Below are 15,566 nucleotides of genomic sequence, written 5' to 3'. Positions count from 1 at the left end.
GGAGCCTGGTGGGCTGCCGTCTGTGGGGTTGCACAGAGTCAGACACAACTGAAGTGACTTAGCAGCAGCAAGCAACTTAAGTTATGGGGAAAAATTGAGGTGAAGAAGTTAAAGAGTTTGCAATCCCATGGACTGGGGCCTGTCAGGCTCCTCTGTCCATGGAATTCTCCAGGCAAGAATAATGGAGTGGGTGGCCATTTCTTCCTCCAGAGGATCTTCCCAACCTGGGGATGGAACCCAGGTCTCCCGCATTGCAGGCAGATTCTTTACCAGCTGAGCCACCAGGGAAGCCCAAAGAGTTTACACCATATGTCAGAAAGAAAGGGCATACACTCAGTGAGTGAGTCAGTATACACTGTTTGACTAAAAACTACATACTGAGAATAAGGAAGCCTAGCACATAGTACAATTAAGTGGCACAATAAATACATGCTAAGACATGGAGAAAGGAAGATAAGCTTAACTAAGAAAGCAACAATACTTAAAGAACATCTCAAGGATGGCATACAACAAAACGGTGACACCCATATGAACACCTACAGACACCTTCGTCAAAGTTGCACTCTCCTTCACCACCCGACACTGCCTTCTTTTAGAGCTGTTAGGATTTGCTGTCGTTCAGTCGCTCAGTCGTGTCTGACTCTTTGCATGGACTATAGCTTGCCAGGCTCTCCTGTCCATGGGGGTTTCCAGCCAAGAATACTTGAGTGGGTTGCCATTTCCTTCCCCAGAGAATCTTCCTGACCCAGGGATCAAACTTGTGTCTCCTGCATTAGATACACAGCATCTGATTGCATCAGACTCTTTAAGATTTCTAAAGACCAGGACCAAGGCTTGGATTTTTTAAACCTCTAGATGTCCAGACTTTGACATGGGACACGTTCTACAAATGTTTAAAGGAAAAAAAAAATAAGGGTCAAGTTGGTCAACCCTAAGTACCTTATTTAAATGCCTTATTTAAAGTACTAACCTCTGATGAAGGTTGGCCTCTTCAATGCAGGAGAGGGAGTATAATACAACTGATGATGGGGAGCGCTGTTTCTCAACTTTACAAAGGTGCTCTCTGTACAAACTGTGTGTGTCCTAAAAGGGCGAGAGAGGGTGGTACTTAAGGGGTGAAAAGGGGGTGTATCAGTTCAGGCTAAATTATGCTGCAGTAACAAGTAAAACCAACATTTTAGAAGCCAACAACAGAGGAAGGTTTATTTCTGACTCCTGTTTGGTTCTCCGCAGGTGAGCTGAGATTGGCTCCATGTCCTTTTCCCTCTGTGACCAAGGCAGAAGTGGCAGCCCTAACTGGGACAGGTTGATCTCATGCAAAAAGAAAAGAGAGATGGTAGAAGCAGGCATTTGGTTTCCATTTCTGCCTGGAAATGGCACATGTCATTGTTATTTACAAGTCCAAGGGCCAAGACAGCCATGGGGCTCAACCCTCAGTGGGTGTGACAGCATAACTCTCACGCAGGATGGAGCATGGGTAGGAAGGAATAGCAAATGTTTTGATGGTAATCGGAAAAGGCGATGGCACCCCACTCCAGTACTCTTGCCTGGAAAATCCCATGGACGGAGGAGCCCGGTAGGCTGCAGTCAATGGGGTCACTCAGAGTTGGACAGGACTGAGCTACTTCACTTTCACTTTTCACCTTCATGCTTTGGAGAAGGAAATGGCAACCCACTCCAGTATTCTTGCCTGGAGAATCCCAGGGACAGGGGAGCCTGGTGGGCTGCCGTCTATGGGGTCGCACAGAGTCGGACACGACTGAAGCGACTTAGCAGCAGTAGCAGCAGTTGATGGTAATGTTCAGTTCAGTTCAATTCAGTTCAGTCGCTCAGCTGTGTCCGACTCTTTGCGACCCCATGAATCGCAGTACGCCAGGCCTCCCTGTCCATCACCATCTCCTGGAGTTCACTCAAACTCACATCCATTGAGTCGGTGATGCCATCCATCCATCTCATCCTCTGTCGTCCCCTTCTCCTCCTGCCCCCAATCCCTCCCAGCATCAGGGTCTTTTCCAATGAGTCAACTCTTCGCATGAGGTGGCCAAAGTACTGGAGTTTCAGCTTTAGCATCATTCCTTCCAAAGAACACCCAGGACTGATCTCCTTTAGGATGGACTGGTTGGATCTCCTTGCAGTCCAAGGGACTCTCAAGAGTCTTCTCCAACAGTTCAAAAGTGTCAGTTCTTTGGCGCTCAGCTTTCTTCACAGTCCAACTTTCATATCCATACATGACCACTGGAAAAACCATAGCCTTGACTAGACGAACCTTTGTTGGCAAAGTAATGTCTCTGCTTTTCAATATGCTATCTAGGTTGGTCATAATTTTCCTTCCAAGGAGTAAGCATCTTTTAATTTCATGGCTGCAATCACCATCTGCAGTGATTTTGGAGCCCCAAAAAATAAAGTCTGATGCTGTTTCCACTGTTTCCCCATCTATCTGCCATGAAGTGATGGGACCAGATGCCATGATCTTCGTTTTCTGAATTTTGAGCTTTAAGTCAACTCTCCTCTTTCACTTTCATCAAGAGGCTTTTTAGTTCCTCTTCACTTTCTGCCACAAGGGTGGGGTCGTCTGCATATCTGAGATTATTGATATTTCTCCCGGCAATCTTGATTCCAGCTTGTGCTTCTTCCAGCCCAGCATTTCTCTTAATGTACTCTGCGTATAAGTTAAATAAGCAGGGTGACAATATACAGCCTTGACGTACTCCGTTTCCTATTTGGAACCAGTCTGTTGTTCCATGTCCAGTTCTAACTGTTGCTTCCTGACCTGCATATAGGTTTCTCAAGAGGCAGATCAGGTGCTCTGGTATTCCCATCTCTTTCAGAATTTTCCACAGTCAGCAAAAACAAGACTGGGAGCTGACTGTGGCTCAGATCATGAGCTCCTTATTGCCAAATTCAGACTTAAATTGAAGAAAGTAGGGAAAACCACTAGACCATTCAGGTCTGACCTAAATCAAATCCCTTATGATTGTACAGTGGAAGTGAGAAATAGATTTAAGGGCCTAGATCTGATAGATAGAGTGCCTGATGAACTATGGACGGAGGTTCGTGACATTGTACAGGAGACAGGGATCAAGACCATCCCCATGGAAAAGAAATGCAAAAAAGCAAAATGGCTGTCTGGGGAGGCCTTACAAATAGCTGTGAAAAGAAGAGAAGCAAAAAGCAAAGGAGAAAAGGAAAGATACAAGCATCTGAATGCAGAGTTCCAAAGAATAGCAAGAAGAAATAAGAAAGCCTTCCTCAGTGTTCAATGCAAAGAAATAGAGGAAAACAACAGAATGGGAAAGACTAGAGATCTCTTCAAGAAAATTAGAGATACCAAGGGAACATTTCATGCAAAGATGGGCTCGATAAAGGACAGAAATGGTATGGACCTAACAGAAGCAGAAGATGGTAATGTAACCTATAGTAAAGGGAATGGAAAATGGCTAGAGAAGTGCTTTCTTCCCTTCAGTAATGAGAGAAGAAGGTGTCCTATTATAAGAAGCAGTCCTCATTTCTATGGTGCTTTATGCTGTTCTCATAAGCTTGCAGATATTGTCTCACTGTATTCTGACAACCATCCTAATGCAATCCCAGGACTTGCCCAAGGCCCCAGTGGCACCTGAACTGGAACCCAATTCTGGTGATCTCTCACCAAAGCAGCCTTGGAGACTTTGGTTTCACCCACAAAATGGAGATAATCTTAGACACTTTCTAAGACAGTTGTTGAGAGATTAAGTAAAACGATGTATTTAAAACACATAAGCACATAAAAGTACTCGCTAAATATAAAGTGGTATTACTATTAAATTATGATATTTATCCCTTATCCCATATCTTTCCCAAATTATCTTTAAATTTAATAATAAACAGTTTGTTTAAATTTCTTAAGTATAAAATACATTTATTAATGGTATTTTCTTCCCCTGTCAAAACCATAAGCTCCCCTAGTCGAGTTTTTTTCTATGCACACACACGTACTTTCCCCATGACTTCTCTTACTTGTTTACTTCCTGACTAGTCAGTTTCTTAAGACTCTCAAGAAGTTTCAGAAGGCACCACTATTAATTTTTTATTTTTTCCCAAACAAGAGAAATGGAGGGCAATTAAAGACAGTCTTCATTTCAAGTATGATAGAGATTCCACACGTGGCCCCCAACTGAGAGTGAATACAGGGCTTAACATCAAAGATGCTCCTACCTCTGTCTTCTACCTCTAGTCCTAATTAGCAGGACCTGCCTTCTCTCTGCATTCAACCAAACTACAATTCTGGCCTTTCCCGAGAATGGAATCTTCCTTTCCCACCTCTCCCTCTTGGCTCAAAAACTGTTCTACCTACACACTCTGTTCAAAGATCCTGTCCAAGTAATTGGCTAAGTGTACCACAGTGCATACACAAAGATGTTCATCACAGTGGGCTTTAAAAGAATGAAAAGTTGAAAACAAACTAAATGCTCACTAGTAAGGAAATGGCTAAATACATTACAGATCACATATACATGGGATGCTATAGAACAGTAACAAAAATGATGTAGATTATATCTATTGATTTGGCATGGTCTCAGTTTATTATTAGTCTAATCAGGTTTCAAAGTAATATTGATAATGATCCATTTTAGGGAGAAAAAATATCTAATTTGGGCACAGGAACAGTATGCAAAATATATAAAAAAAACAAAAACCTAATAATCGTATCTCTGGGTAGTGATAATGAGTTTTCTAATCTTAATAATTTTCACATTTTAATATTCTTTCCAATTAGCATTGTTAATTTTATAACGTAAAAAAAGGCATTTTAATTAAAAGGCATTAATCATTAAATACGCAATTCAAATGTCATCTGCTCCTGAACACCCCCCCCAGCCCACTCTTATCACACAGGTAATTCCTCTCTCTTGTCTGTTTCCTGAGTATTTAATATATCATAACATTTACCACGCTTGTTTTGAAATGACAGTTTTCTCGGTTCAGACTTGATTATCAACTCTTGAATAAGTGGAATAAGCCTGTTTTATTTTTACTGCTGCTTAGTCATTCAGTCCTGTCCGACTGTTTGTGACCCCATGGACTGTAGCCCTCCAGGCTCCTCTGTCCCTGGGATTTTCCAGGTAAGAAAACTGGAGTAGGAAGCCATTCCCTTCTCTAGGGTGTCTTCCCAACTCAGGGATGGAACCCAAGTCACCTGTGTTGAAAGCAGATTCTTAACCATCTGTGTCACCAGGGAATCTACCCTAATGACCCATGACTCTCAAGTCTCCAGACACCACTGAGTATGCTGATGTGAGCATAAAGCAAGGCTCTAAAATCTGCACATTTGACATTTGTACACGCAGTGCTCTAATCAAAAATTAATCTACTGTGGGGATGTTTGGAAGATGCATAGGGTCCATTTTGGAGGGAGAAATTATCAGTCAGGATATTTTATCTGTGGGAACACTTCTCTATTAATCATTACTCCCATGTTTGCTTTCAGAGTTACCAAAGACACCCTGATTCAACTTAAGATATGTCAATATTTCTTAGTCCAGAAATTAGCCTCTCAGACTTTTACCCATGAGCTTCCTCTTCAAAAGGACAAGAATTACTTTTATAATAATCCAAGTCCAATCCTGACTCGGTAGGAAATATAAATACCTATTGTTTTAGGAAGAAATAAGGGAAATAAATGTTTTAAGATTATGTAAGTCTGATTCAGGGAATTGACATAAACAAAGGTTTTGAAATAGCCAAGGCATTTTTTTTTTTTGAAGGTTCAATAAAGAATGTGTTTTGAGAACTAGGTGGGTGAGATTTAAAATAAATACAAGCACCACGATCTTAGCTGTTACTTAGCAATTTCAGGCTTCAATTATTCCCTTCTAAAGGGCAAGTGACAAGACTAAAGAAATTGCTTCCAGAAGAAACACTGAGATATCTGATCCAGTTTCCTTTCTTCTCTCCATTTTACTCCCTAAGATCTTAATCCAGCTGGTATGAACTTTAAACTGCTCAGGTTTTTGGTTTTGGTTTGTTGTCTCTGGAGACAATTCCTTTTTCTTAATTTCTGAATCAAAAGCGAAGCTACGTGCCATCATTAGTCAAGAGACACCTTGGCTGCTTGTCCCCAAAGTGTCACTACCTGAGGAAATGCAGACTCGCCAGAGTACAAAGAAGGAAAATAAAAAAGTTCAAAAGAAAGTAAACAGTCTGACTTATCTCCACACACTGTCACTCAAAAGCCAGAAGAAGTGAGGGGTGCCAAGGGCCAGTTACAAAGCTGAGTTAATAACATGAGCACTATAGTCACACACTTAAAAAAATAGATCTAAATTCTGGATTGATCTTGGCACTTATCTTCATGCCAGAAGCTGTGGGGGCATGACAACTTGGGTTACCTAGCGTGGATTCAAAAGCAGATCTTGCTTTTATCAACCAAACCAAACTCTTACCACCAGGGCTAAGAAAGATAATTGAAGATTTCTGGCTTGGAAATGTCTTCACAATAGGAAACTTACCACCACTGGTGTGCTGAGGCCAGCTCATGTATCACTCCCTTAAAACCTTGCATATTCTCAGGACTTGGGGCAAGGTGATTGTTAAACACACCATCAATAAATGCTAAATTATATAAACATACAATTAAAATGCTGCTGCTAAGTCACTTCAGTCGTGTCCGACTCTGTGCGACCCCATAGACGGCAGCCCACCAGGCTCCCCTGTCTCTGGGATTCTCCAGGCAAGAACACTGGAGAGGGTTACCATTTTCTTCTCCAATGCATGAAAGTGAAAAGTGAAAGTGAAGTCGCTCAGTCGCGTCCGACTCTTAGCAACACCATGGATTGTAGCCTACTAGGCTCCTCTGTCCATGGGATTCTCCAGGCAAGAGTACTGGAGTGGGTTGCTATTGCCTTCTCCAAAACAATTAAACTATACTAGAAACAAAAACACATCATTTCCTGTTTTACTATGATCAATGATCTTTGATGTTCTTTGCAACTATTGTACCTGTTTGGTAGGAAATCATATAAAGGTGTGCTCCTGCAATCACTTCTCAACTCTGCTGGCAGTAATGCTTGATGGTAGCATGAAATCAGCGATGGTGAAAGTGTTCACACTACAGAAATTTGCAAATGCTACAAACCACTGCCCGCCCCCCGCCCCCCAATCAGGACTCCCGCCCCCCAATCAGGACTGACTCTGAACATTTACTTGCATATCAATATCTGCAATGTTTACCCACCACTGCCTGGCAGTAGCTCAGGAAGTTAAGCTGGTCAGTCTCCTAAATCAAAATAAAGGTCTGTAAACTATAAATCATGATGCAAATATAAGGATGGAAAGTAACTACTTTTACTGTGGCCCTGTAATGTAACAGTCACAGCACAAAGTACTATCCTAATAGTCTTTCATTTCATGAGAAATACTATCAAATCCAGGATACTGATGAGTCAACTGAGGTGGAGAGGCTGAGTAACGACTAAAACCACAATAGCCAGAGTCAGGTGTGTGAATGTCTGACTCAAAAATGTATGATCTTTCCACTAACCATTATGACTACCATAATGAAACCAAAACCAATCACATATAACTGTCACGTAATTTGCAAATACTAACGGCCTTTTATGTGTTAAAAGAAAAAAAAAAGGTACATTGAAGAGGACTAGACAAAGAGCTCAATTTTTTCATATTCACCAAGTTTATTCATATTTACCTCCAAAATGTACCCACAAAAAGTGAAGAAGAAATAAGGCCCATGGAACCAGTGGAAGAAAGAATGATCTGCATTTGAGACAGGCTAAGTCCAAGGTTAATGTAAGAGGGATCCCCTTTCAGTTTTTTAAATATTTATACTCTATCCACCAAGCTGACACACTCAACTTAAAATGAGACACTCTGCCAAGAAAGAACAATGCAAAAGAATCTCTGAAACGTTGGCACCAAGTTTCTGAAGTATTTACATACTCAGATACTTACTTTTCAAAATTTTCTTTTTTAAACTTTTAAGGTATTTAATTGGGCTATTATTTTAACTTTGTTTCTTACAGAAAATTCACCCTGTAGTCAAAAGAATGCCAAAGAGCTAACAACATTTTACTCACTGATTATTTTTTAAAATTCTTGTCATCTTGGCTTCCTATAAGTTACCGGCTTCTCCCACTGTTCCTGTACATTTCCATCACCTGCCATGAGAAGAGAGAATCTGATTATATATCTCATAAAGTCCATTTCTTGGTTTCTACTACATAAGTCTTCTCCTTTCTTTATAACTTAGAGAGAAATATGGTCGTCTCTTCCTTTCTCTCCAAACTCAAAACGGCAGGAGAGAACACCACAGAAGATCACCTCAAGAGAAAAGACTTTAAAGAGCGCTATCTCTACTGTTGGGGGGTTGGGGTGAAGACTTTTAAAATACCCTCCCTTATGTTTTCGGGAAGAAATTTTTAGTCTGTCTCTTGGAAGGAAGCAGTATTAGAGTAAGCCACTTTCTCTCCCCTTCCCCAAACCCCTTCTTCCTTCTTAAAAGTGAGTGACTAGCCACTTGGGCTTCCCTGGTGGCTCAGAGGGTAAAGCATCTGCCTACAATGAGGGAGACCTGGGTTCAATCCCTGGGTCAGGAAGATCCCCTGGAGAAGGAAATGGCAACCCACTCTAGTACTCTTGCCTGAAAAATCCCATGGACAGAGAAGCCTGGTAGGCTACAGTCCATGGGGTCGCAAAGAGCTAGACACGACTGAGCAACTTTCAACCACTTGAGAACTCTAGAGGAACCACTGGTGTGGTGCTGAGGCCCCACTCTGAGCTGGGCAGCAAGGGTCTCCCCCCAGTTCTCTCCAACACCGGGAGTCAAGCTAATTTCCCCACAGTAAACAGGACAACAGCAGCCAGTTTCTGGGAGGACCAGCCAGCTCTCTCTGTTGGCTTCTCTCCAGCAGAGTTGCTGGACTAGGATGACTCCATTAGGGTTACTGGGGTCCAATGCATGTTTTAGAGACAGAGCGAACTGACACTTCTGAGTTTTCCAATCCTGCTTTTATCAATAATTAAGTTACTACCTATGTTGATTCCCATTTGAATTGTTGATCTATTTCACAAACTGTTTAAAGATTACAAGATAGAAGAGAGAAATGATTAGGCAACCCAAACCACCATCTGTCAAAGGACAATGCCTAGATAAAAGGTTTGCTCAAAGTCCTACCACTTTCTAGTCACATGACCTTGGGAAAATCCATTCACGTTCCCCAGCCTCAATTTCATTATTTCTGAAAGAGGATCAAATGGCCCCTACCATACTGTGTGGTTGTTCGGATTAAATGAAATGAAAGCCATGATGTGCCAAAGTCAAGCATGCTTTAATCTAACAAGGGACACTCAGTGCTCAGACTTGCTAGTTTGTCCATACTTTCAGTTCAGATATTGGTGATCCATATAATTTGTGGACTAATGGATTACACTGGACCAGGCATAGACTTGGATTACTGTGATATTGAATGGTTTGCCTTGGAAATGAACAGAGATCATTCTGTCATTTTTGACACTGCGTCCAAGTACTGCATTTCAGACTCTTCTGTTGACTTTGATGGCTACTCCATTTCTTCTAAGGGATTCTTGCCCACAGTAGTACATATAATGGTCATCTGAGTTAAATTCACCCATTCCAGTCCACTTTTGTTTGCTGATTCCTAAAATGTCGATGTTCACTCTTGGCATCTTCTGTTTGACCACTTCCAGTTTGCCTTGATTCATGGACCTAACATTCCAGGTTCCTATGCAATATTGCTCTTTATAACATCAGACTTTACTTCCATCGTGGCTCAGCTGGTAAAGAATCCACCTGCAATGTGGGAAACCTGGGTTCGATCCCCGGGCTCAGAAGATCCCCTGGAGAAGGCTACCCACTCCAGTATTCTGGCCTGGAGAATTTCATGGACTGTATTGTCCATGGGGTCACAAAGAGTCGGACACGACTGAGCAACTTTCACTTTCACTTACTTCCATCACCAGTCACATGCACAATTGGGTGTTGTTGCTTTGGCTCCATCTCTTCATTTTTTCTAGAGTTCCTTCTCCACTGATCTCCAGGAGCTTATTGGGCAACTACCGACCTGGGGAGTTCATCTTTCAGTGTCCTACCTTTTTGCATTTTCATACTGTTCATGAGGTTCTCAACGCAAGAATATTGAAGTGATTTGTCTTTCCCTTCTCCAGTGGACTACATTTTGTCAGAGCTCTCCACCATGACCCGACGGTCTTGGGTAGCCCCACACAGCAAGGCTCATAGTTTCATGGAGTTAGACCAGGCTGTGGGCCATGTGATCAGATTGGTTAGTTTTCTGTGATTGTGGTTTTCAGTCTATCTCTCCTCAGATGGAGAAGGATAAGAGGCTTATGAAAGCTTGCTGATTTCATAAGAGACTGACTGAGGGGGATACTGGGTCTTGTTCTGATGGGTGGGGCCATGCTCAGTAAACCTTTAATCCAACTTTCTATTGATGGGTGGGGCTGTGTTCCCTCCCTGTTATTTGCCTGGGGCCAAACTATGGTGGAGGTAATGAAGATAATGGCGACCTCCTTGAAAAGGTTGAAGACCTACAGTTCAGTTCAGTTCAGTTCAGTCGCTCAGTCATGTCCGACTCTTTGTGAACCCATGAATCACAGCACACCAGGCCTCCCTGTCCATCACCAACTCCCGGAGTTCACTCAAACTCACGTCCATCAAGTCGGTGATGCCATCCAGCCATCTCATCCTCTGTCATCCCTTTCTCCTCCTGCCCCTAATCCTTCCCAGCATCAGCATATTTTCCAATGAGTCAACTCTTCACATGAGGTGGCCAAAGTACTGGAGTTTCAGCTTTAGCATCATTCCTTCCAAAGAACACCCAGGGCTGATCTCCTTTAGAATGGACTGGTTGGATCTCCTTGCAGTCCAAGGGACTCTCAAGAGTCTTCTCCAACACCACAGTTCAAAAGCATCAATTCTTCAGCGCTCAGCTTTCTTCACAGTCCAACTTTCACATCCATACATGATTACTGGAAAAACCATAGCCTTGACTAGATGGACCTTTGTTGGCAAAGTAATGTCTCTGCTTTTTAATATGCTATCTAGGTTGGTCATAACTTTCCTTCCATGGAGTAAGCATCTTTTAATTTCATGGCTGCAATCACCATCTGCAGTGATTTTGGAGCCCCAAAAAATAAAGTCTGATACTGTTTCCACTGTTTCCCCATCTATTTGCCATGAAGTGATGGGACCAAATGCCATAATCTTAGTTTTCTGAATGTTAAGCTTTAAGCCAACTTTTTCACTCTCCTCTTTCACTTTCATCAAGAGGCTTTTTAGTTTCTCTTCACTTTCTGCCATAACGGTGGTGTCATCTGCATATCTGAGAAGACCTACAACTAACACTCAAAAAAGATGTCCTTTTCATTATAGGGGCTGCTGCTGCTAAGTCACTTCAGTCGTGTCCGACTCTGTGTGACCCCATAGACGGCAGCCCACCAGGCTCCCCTGTCCCTGGGATTCTCCAGGCAAGAACACTGGAGTGGGTTGCCATTTCCTTCTCCAATGGATGAAAGTGAAAAGTGAAACGTAAGTCGCTCAGTCATGTCTGACTCTCAGCGACCCCATGGACTGCAGCCTACCAGGCTCCTCAGTCCACGGGATTTTCCAAGCAAGAGTACTGGAGTGGGGTGCCATCACCTTCTCCGCATTATAGGGGACTGGAATGCAAAAGAAGGAAGTCAAGAAATACCTGGAGTAACAGGCAAATTTGGCCTTGGAGTACAGAATGAAGCAGGACAAAGGCTAATAGAGTTTTGCTAAGAGAACTCACTGGTCATAGCAAACACCGTCTTCCAACAACACAAGAGATGACTCTACACATGGACATCACCAGATGGCCAACACCAAAATGAGATTGATTATATTCTTTGCAGCCAAAGATGGAGAAGCTCTATACAGTCAACAACAACAAAAAGGCCAGGAGCTAACTGTGGCTGAGATCATGAAATCCTTATTGCCAAATTCAGACTTAAATTGAAGAAAGTAGGGAAAACCACTAGACGATTCAGGTATGACCTAAATCAAATCCCTTATGATTATTCAGTGGAAGTGAGAAATGATTCAAGAGATTAGATCTGATAGACAGAGTGACTGAAGAACTATGGACAGAGGTTCGTGACATTGTACAGGAGGCAGGGATCAAGATGATCCCCAAGAAAAAGAAATGCATAAAGGCAAAATGGTTGTCTCAGGAGGCCTTATAAATAGCTATGAAAAGAAGAGAAGTGAAAAGCAAAGGAGAAAAGGAAAGATATACCTATTTGAATGCAGAGTTCCAAAGAATAGCAAAGAGAGATAAGAAAGCCTTCCTCAGTGATCAATGCAAAAAAATAGAGGAAAACAACAAAATGGGAAAGACTTCAAAAAAAATGAGAGATACCAAGGGAACATTTCATGCAAAGATGGGCACAATAAAGGACAGAAATGGTATGGTCCTAACAGAGGCAGAAGAAATTGAGGTGGCAGGAATACACAGAAGAACTATACAAAAAAGATCTTAATGACCCAGATAATCACGATGGTGTGATCACTCACCTAGAACCAGACATCCTGGAATGTGAAGTCAAGTGGGCCTTAGAAAGCATCACTACAAACAAAGCTAGTGGAGGTGATGGAATTCCAGTGGAGGTATTCCAAATCCTGAAAGATGATGCTGTGAAAGCGCTGCACTCAATATGCCAGCAAATTTGGAAAGCTCAGCAGTGGCCACAGGACTGGAAAAGGTCAGTTTTCATTCCAATCCCAAAGAAAGGCAATGCCAAAGAATGCTCAAACTACCGCACAATTGCACTCATCTCACACGCTAGTAAAGTAACGCTCAAAATTCTCCAAGCCAGGCTTCAACAGTATGTGAACTGTGAACTTCCAGATGTTCAAGCTGGAATTAGAAAAGCAAGAGGAACCAGAGATTAAATTGCCAACATCTGCTGGATCATGGAAAAAGCAAGAGAGTTCCAGAAAAACATCTACTTCTGCTTTATTGACTATACCAAAGCCTTTTGACTGTGTGGATCACAATAAACTGTGGGAAATTCTGAAAGAGATGGGAATACCAGACCACCTGACCTCCTGAGAAATCAGTATGCAGGTAAGAAGCAACAGTTAGAACTGGACATGGAACAACAGACTGGTTCCAAATCAAGAAAGGAGTACATCAAGGCTGTATATTGTCACCCTGCTTATTTAACTTATATGCAGAGTACATCATGAGAAATGCTGGGCTGGATGAAGCACAAGCTGGAATCAAGACTGCCGGGAGAAATATCAAATAACCTCAGATATGCAGATGACACCACCGTTATGGCAGAATTTGAAGAAGAACTAAAGAGCCTCTTGATGAAAGTGAAAGAGAAAAGTGAAAAAGTTGGCTTAAAGCTCAACATTCAGAAAACAAAGATCATGGAATCCGGTCCCATCACTTCATGACAAATAGATGGGGAAACAGTGACAGACTTTATTTTGGGGGGCTCCAAAATCACTGCAGATGGTGACTGCAGCCATGAAATTAAAAGACGCTTACTTCTTGGAAGGAAAGTTATGACCAACCTAGATAGCATATTAAAAAGCAGAGACATTACTTTGCCAACAAAGGTCCATCTAGTCAAAGCTATGGTTTTTCCTGTGCTCATGTATGGATGTGAGAGTTGGACTGTGAAGAAGGCTGAGCACAGAAGAATTGATGCTTTTGAACTGTTGGTGTTGGAGAAGACTCTTGAGAGTCCCTTGGACTGCAAGGAGATCCAACCAGTCCATCCTAAAGGAAACCAGTCCCTAATATTCATTGGAAGAACTGATGCTGAAGCTGAAGCTCCAATACTTTAGCCACCTGATGCAAAAAACTGACTCATTTGAAAAGACCCTGATGCTGGGAAAGATTGAAGGCAGGAGAGAAGGAGACGACAGAGGATAAGATGGTTGAATGGAATCACTGAGTCAATGGACATGAGTCTGAGTAAACTCCAGGAGTTGGTGACGGACAGGGAGGCCTGGTGTGCTGCAGTCCATGGGGTCGCAAAGAGTCGGACACGACTGAGCGACTGAGCTGAATGGCTTACACTCAGCAAACTGTCCCCCTTTTACTGAAAGTAAGTGATCAGAGTATGTTTTACTTCTGTTTTTCAATTTCACAACATTTTAGGGCCCACCAGCAAGGGATACGAAGTTCCAGTTTCCCTTTACAGTACAGCCCAAATGAAAACATCTCACTTCTACCAAGCAGAACGCAAGGACTGCTCCTTTTATGTGAAGAACATACGGCTCCAAGTAGACGACACTTATAAAAGAAGAACCTGTTAACTTTCCTCGCTTGAAGCCTCAGTGTTAAAGGAGTTCAGAGACAGGAGATAATATTAATGATAAAATGCCTCCACGCAGAGATACCATGAGACACGGTTAACCTCAGTTACAGAACAGGCAGAATCTCCTAGTTATCCAGACCTTTAGGGTGTATGTGTGTGTGTAAGAGGAGCATAAAGGGAGAGAAATGAAAAACACCACACCAATACAGAAAACTTCGTAGTTCTTGTCAACACCAACAAAAATAGCAGGGAAGGAATGAAGAGTCAAAGATCTGTAGATTATACCCAGCACAGAGGAACTTGCTCAAATGCAGAGGATTTGATGTAAGTTTAAAACACATAAGCATGAATTCCACCTTTTGCTATTTAACAGCATTGGTCTTTGCCAAGTAATTTAATTATTAAGCCTCAGTTTCCAGGTCTGTAAAATGGGGACAATAATACATCCCCCTGGGGAGTAGTTGTGCAGATTAGAGATAATACATATACAGTGTCCACCACAGAATATGTCCCGCAAATATAATTATAATTATTGTGTTATTGTGCTAGTGCAAGCATGATAGTCTATTAAATTCATAGCTACCAGCACAATTATGGTATTGAGTCCATTAAATTCAGACTCTTTCTGTAGGTGAACAGTTTGGAAGGAGTTTCAAGTGATACTTTTGACAGCAACATGGAACATTTCTATTTTGATCCTAATGAAGTGTTAAATAAAAATCTCCACTTTCGTTGGCAGCCTTTACTAACATGCAAACCAGAAGTTCTAGTTATACATTTGCTGGCATTCTTTGCATCAGTACCAAGTTTCTTTTTTTGATGATAAATTCTTAAAAGAGGGAATGAATCATTTCCACTAGTGTTAATTCTTCTGGTTTGCATTATAATGTGAACCACTTGGCGGGCATTTGTGGGACACAAAAGCCACATTGAGAGTGGCAGGGCAGCTATTTATCTCCAAGGTAAGCTTTGCATTACAGCCTCATCAACAATAGTAAGAATTTATCAGCTACGTTTTCAAGGAAAACAAAGGCCAAGAGGTGAAGCAATACCCACGTTTAAACAGAACTTCGTATCTACAGAAAGTACTCCTTGACCCCCTTCATCTCTTTGGGACTCACTCCAGTGATGCTGACTGCTCAGAGTAAACTGTATACGCTTCTTGTACCTTCAAAACCCACGAGTAAATGTCTCATTACAGTTTAGTTGCTCCTGATTTTTTAACAAAAACATATTCT

General features: G+C 42.0%; 1 protein-coding gene across 19 annotated transcripts in view; it reads right to left on the bottom strand.

Annotated features, from left to right (window-relative positions):
• SGMS1 (sphingomyelin synthase 1) overlaps positions 1-15,566 on the bottom strand; it is a 324,117-nt gene that overhangs the window by 113,669 nt on the left and 194,882 nt on the right. For 15 of the 19 annotated variants that reach the window (XM_027528939.1, XM_027528943.1, XM_027528946.1 and 12 more), the window contains one exon: positions 8,070-8,150. The exons of 1 other annotated variant lie outside the window; for it this stretch is intronic. The gene's annotated coding sequence lies outside the window, so the exon portion shown is untranslated. Of the gene's footprint in view, positions 1-970; positions 1,084-8,069; positions 8,151-15,566 lie in introns of all 19 variants that reach the window. 3 more of the 19 variants (XM_027528944.1, XM_027528942.1, XM_027528952.1) reach the window with 2 other exon arrangements.

This window comes from Bos indicus x Bos taurus, chromosome 26 (genome assembly GCF_003369695.1).
Source record: "Bos indicus x Bos taurus breed Angus x Brahman F1 hybrid chromosome 26, Bos_hybrid_MaternalHap_v2.0, whole genome shotgun sequence".
Classification (NCBI taxonomy): Eukaryota; Metazoa; Chordata; class Mammalia; order Artiodactyla; family Bovidae; genus Bos; species Bos indicus x Bos taurus.
The sequence above is the reverse complement of the archived record's forward strand: the minus strand, read 5'-3'. Positions and strand labels throughout refer to the sequence as shown.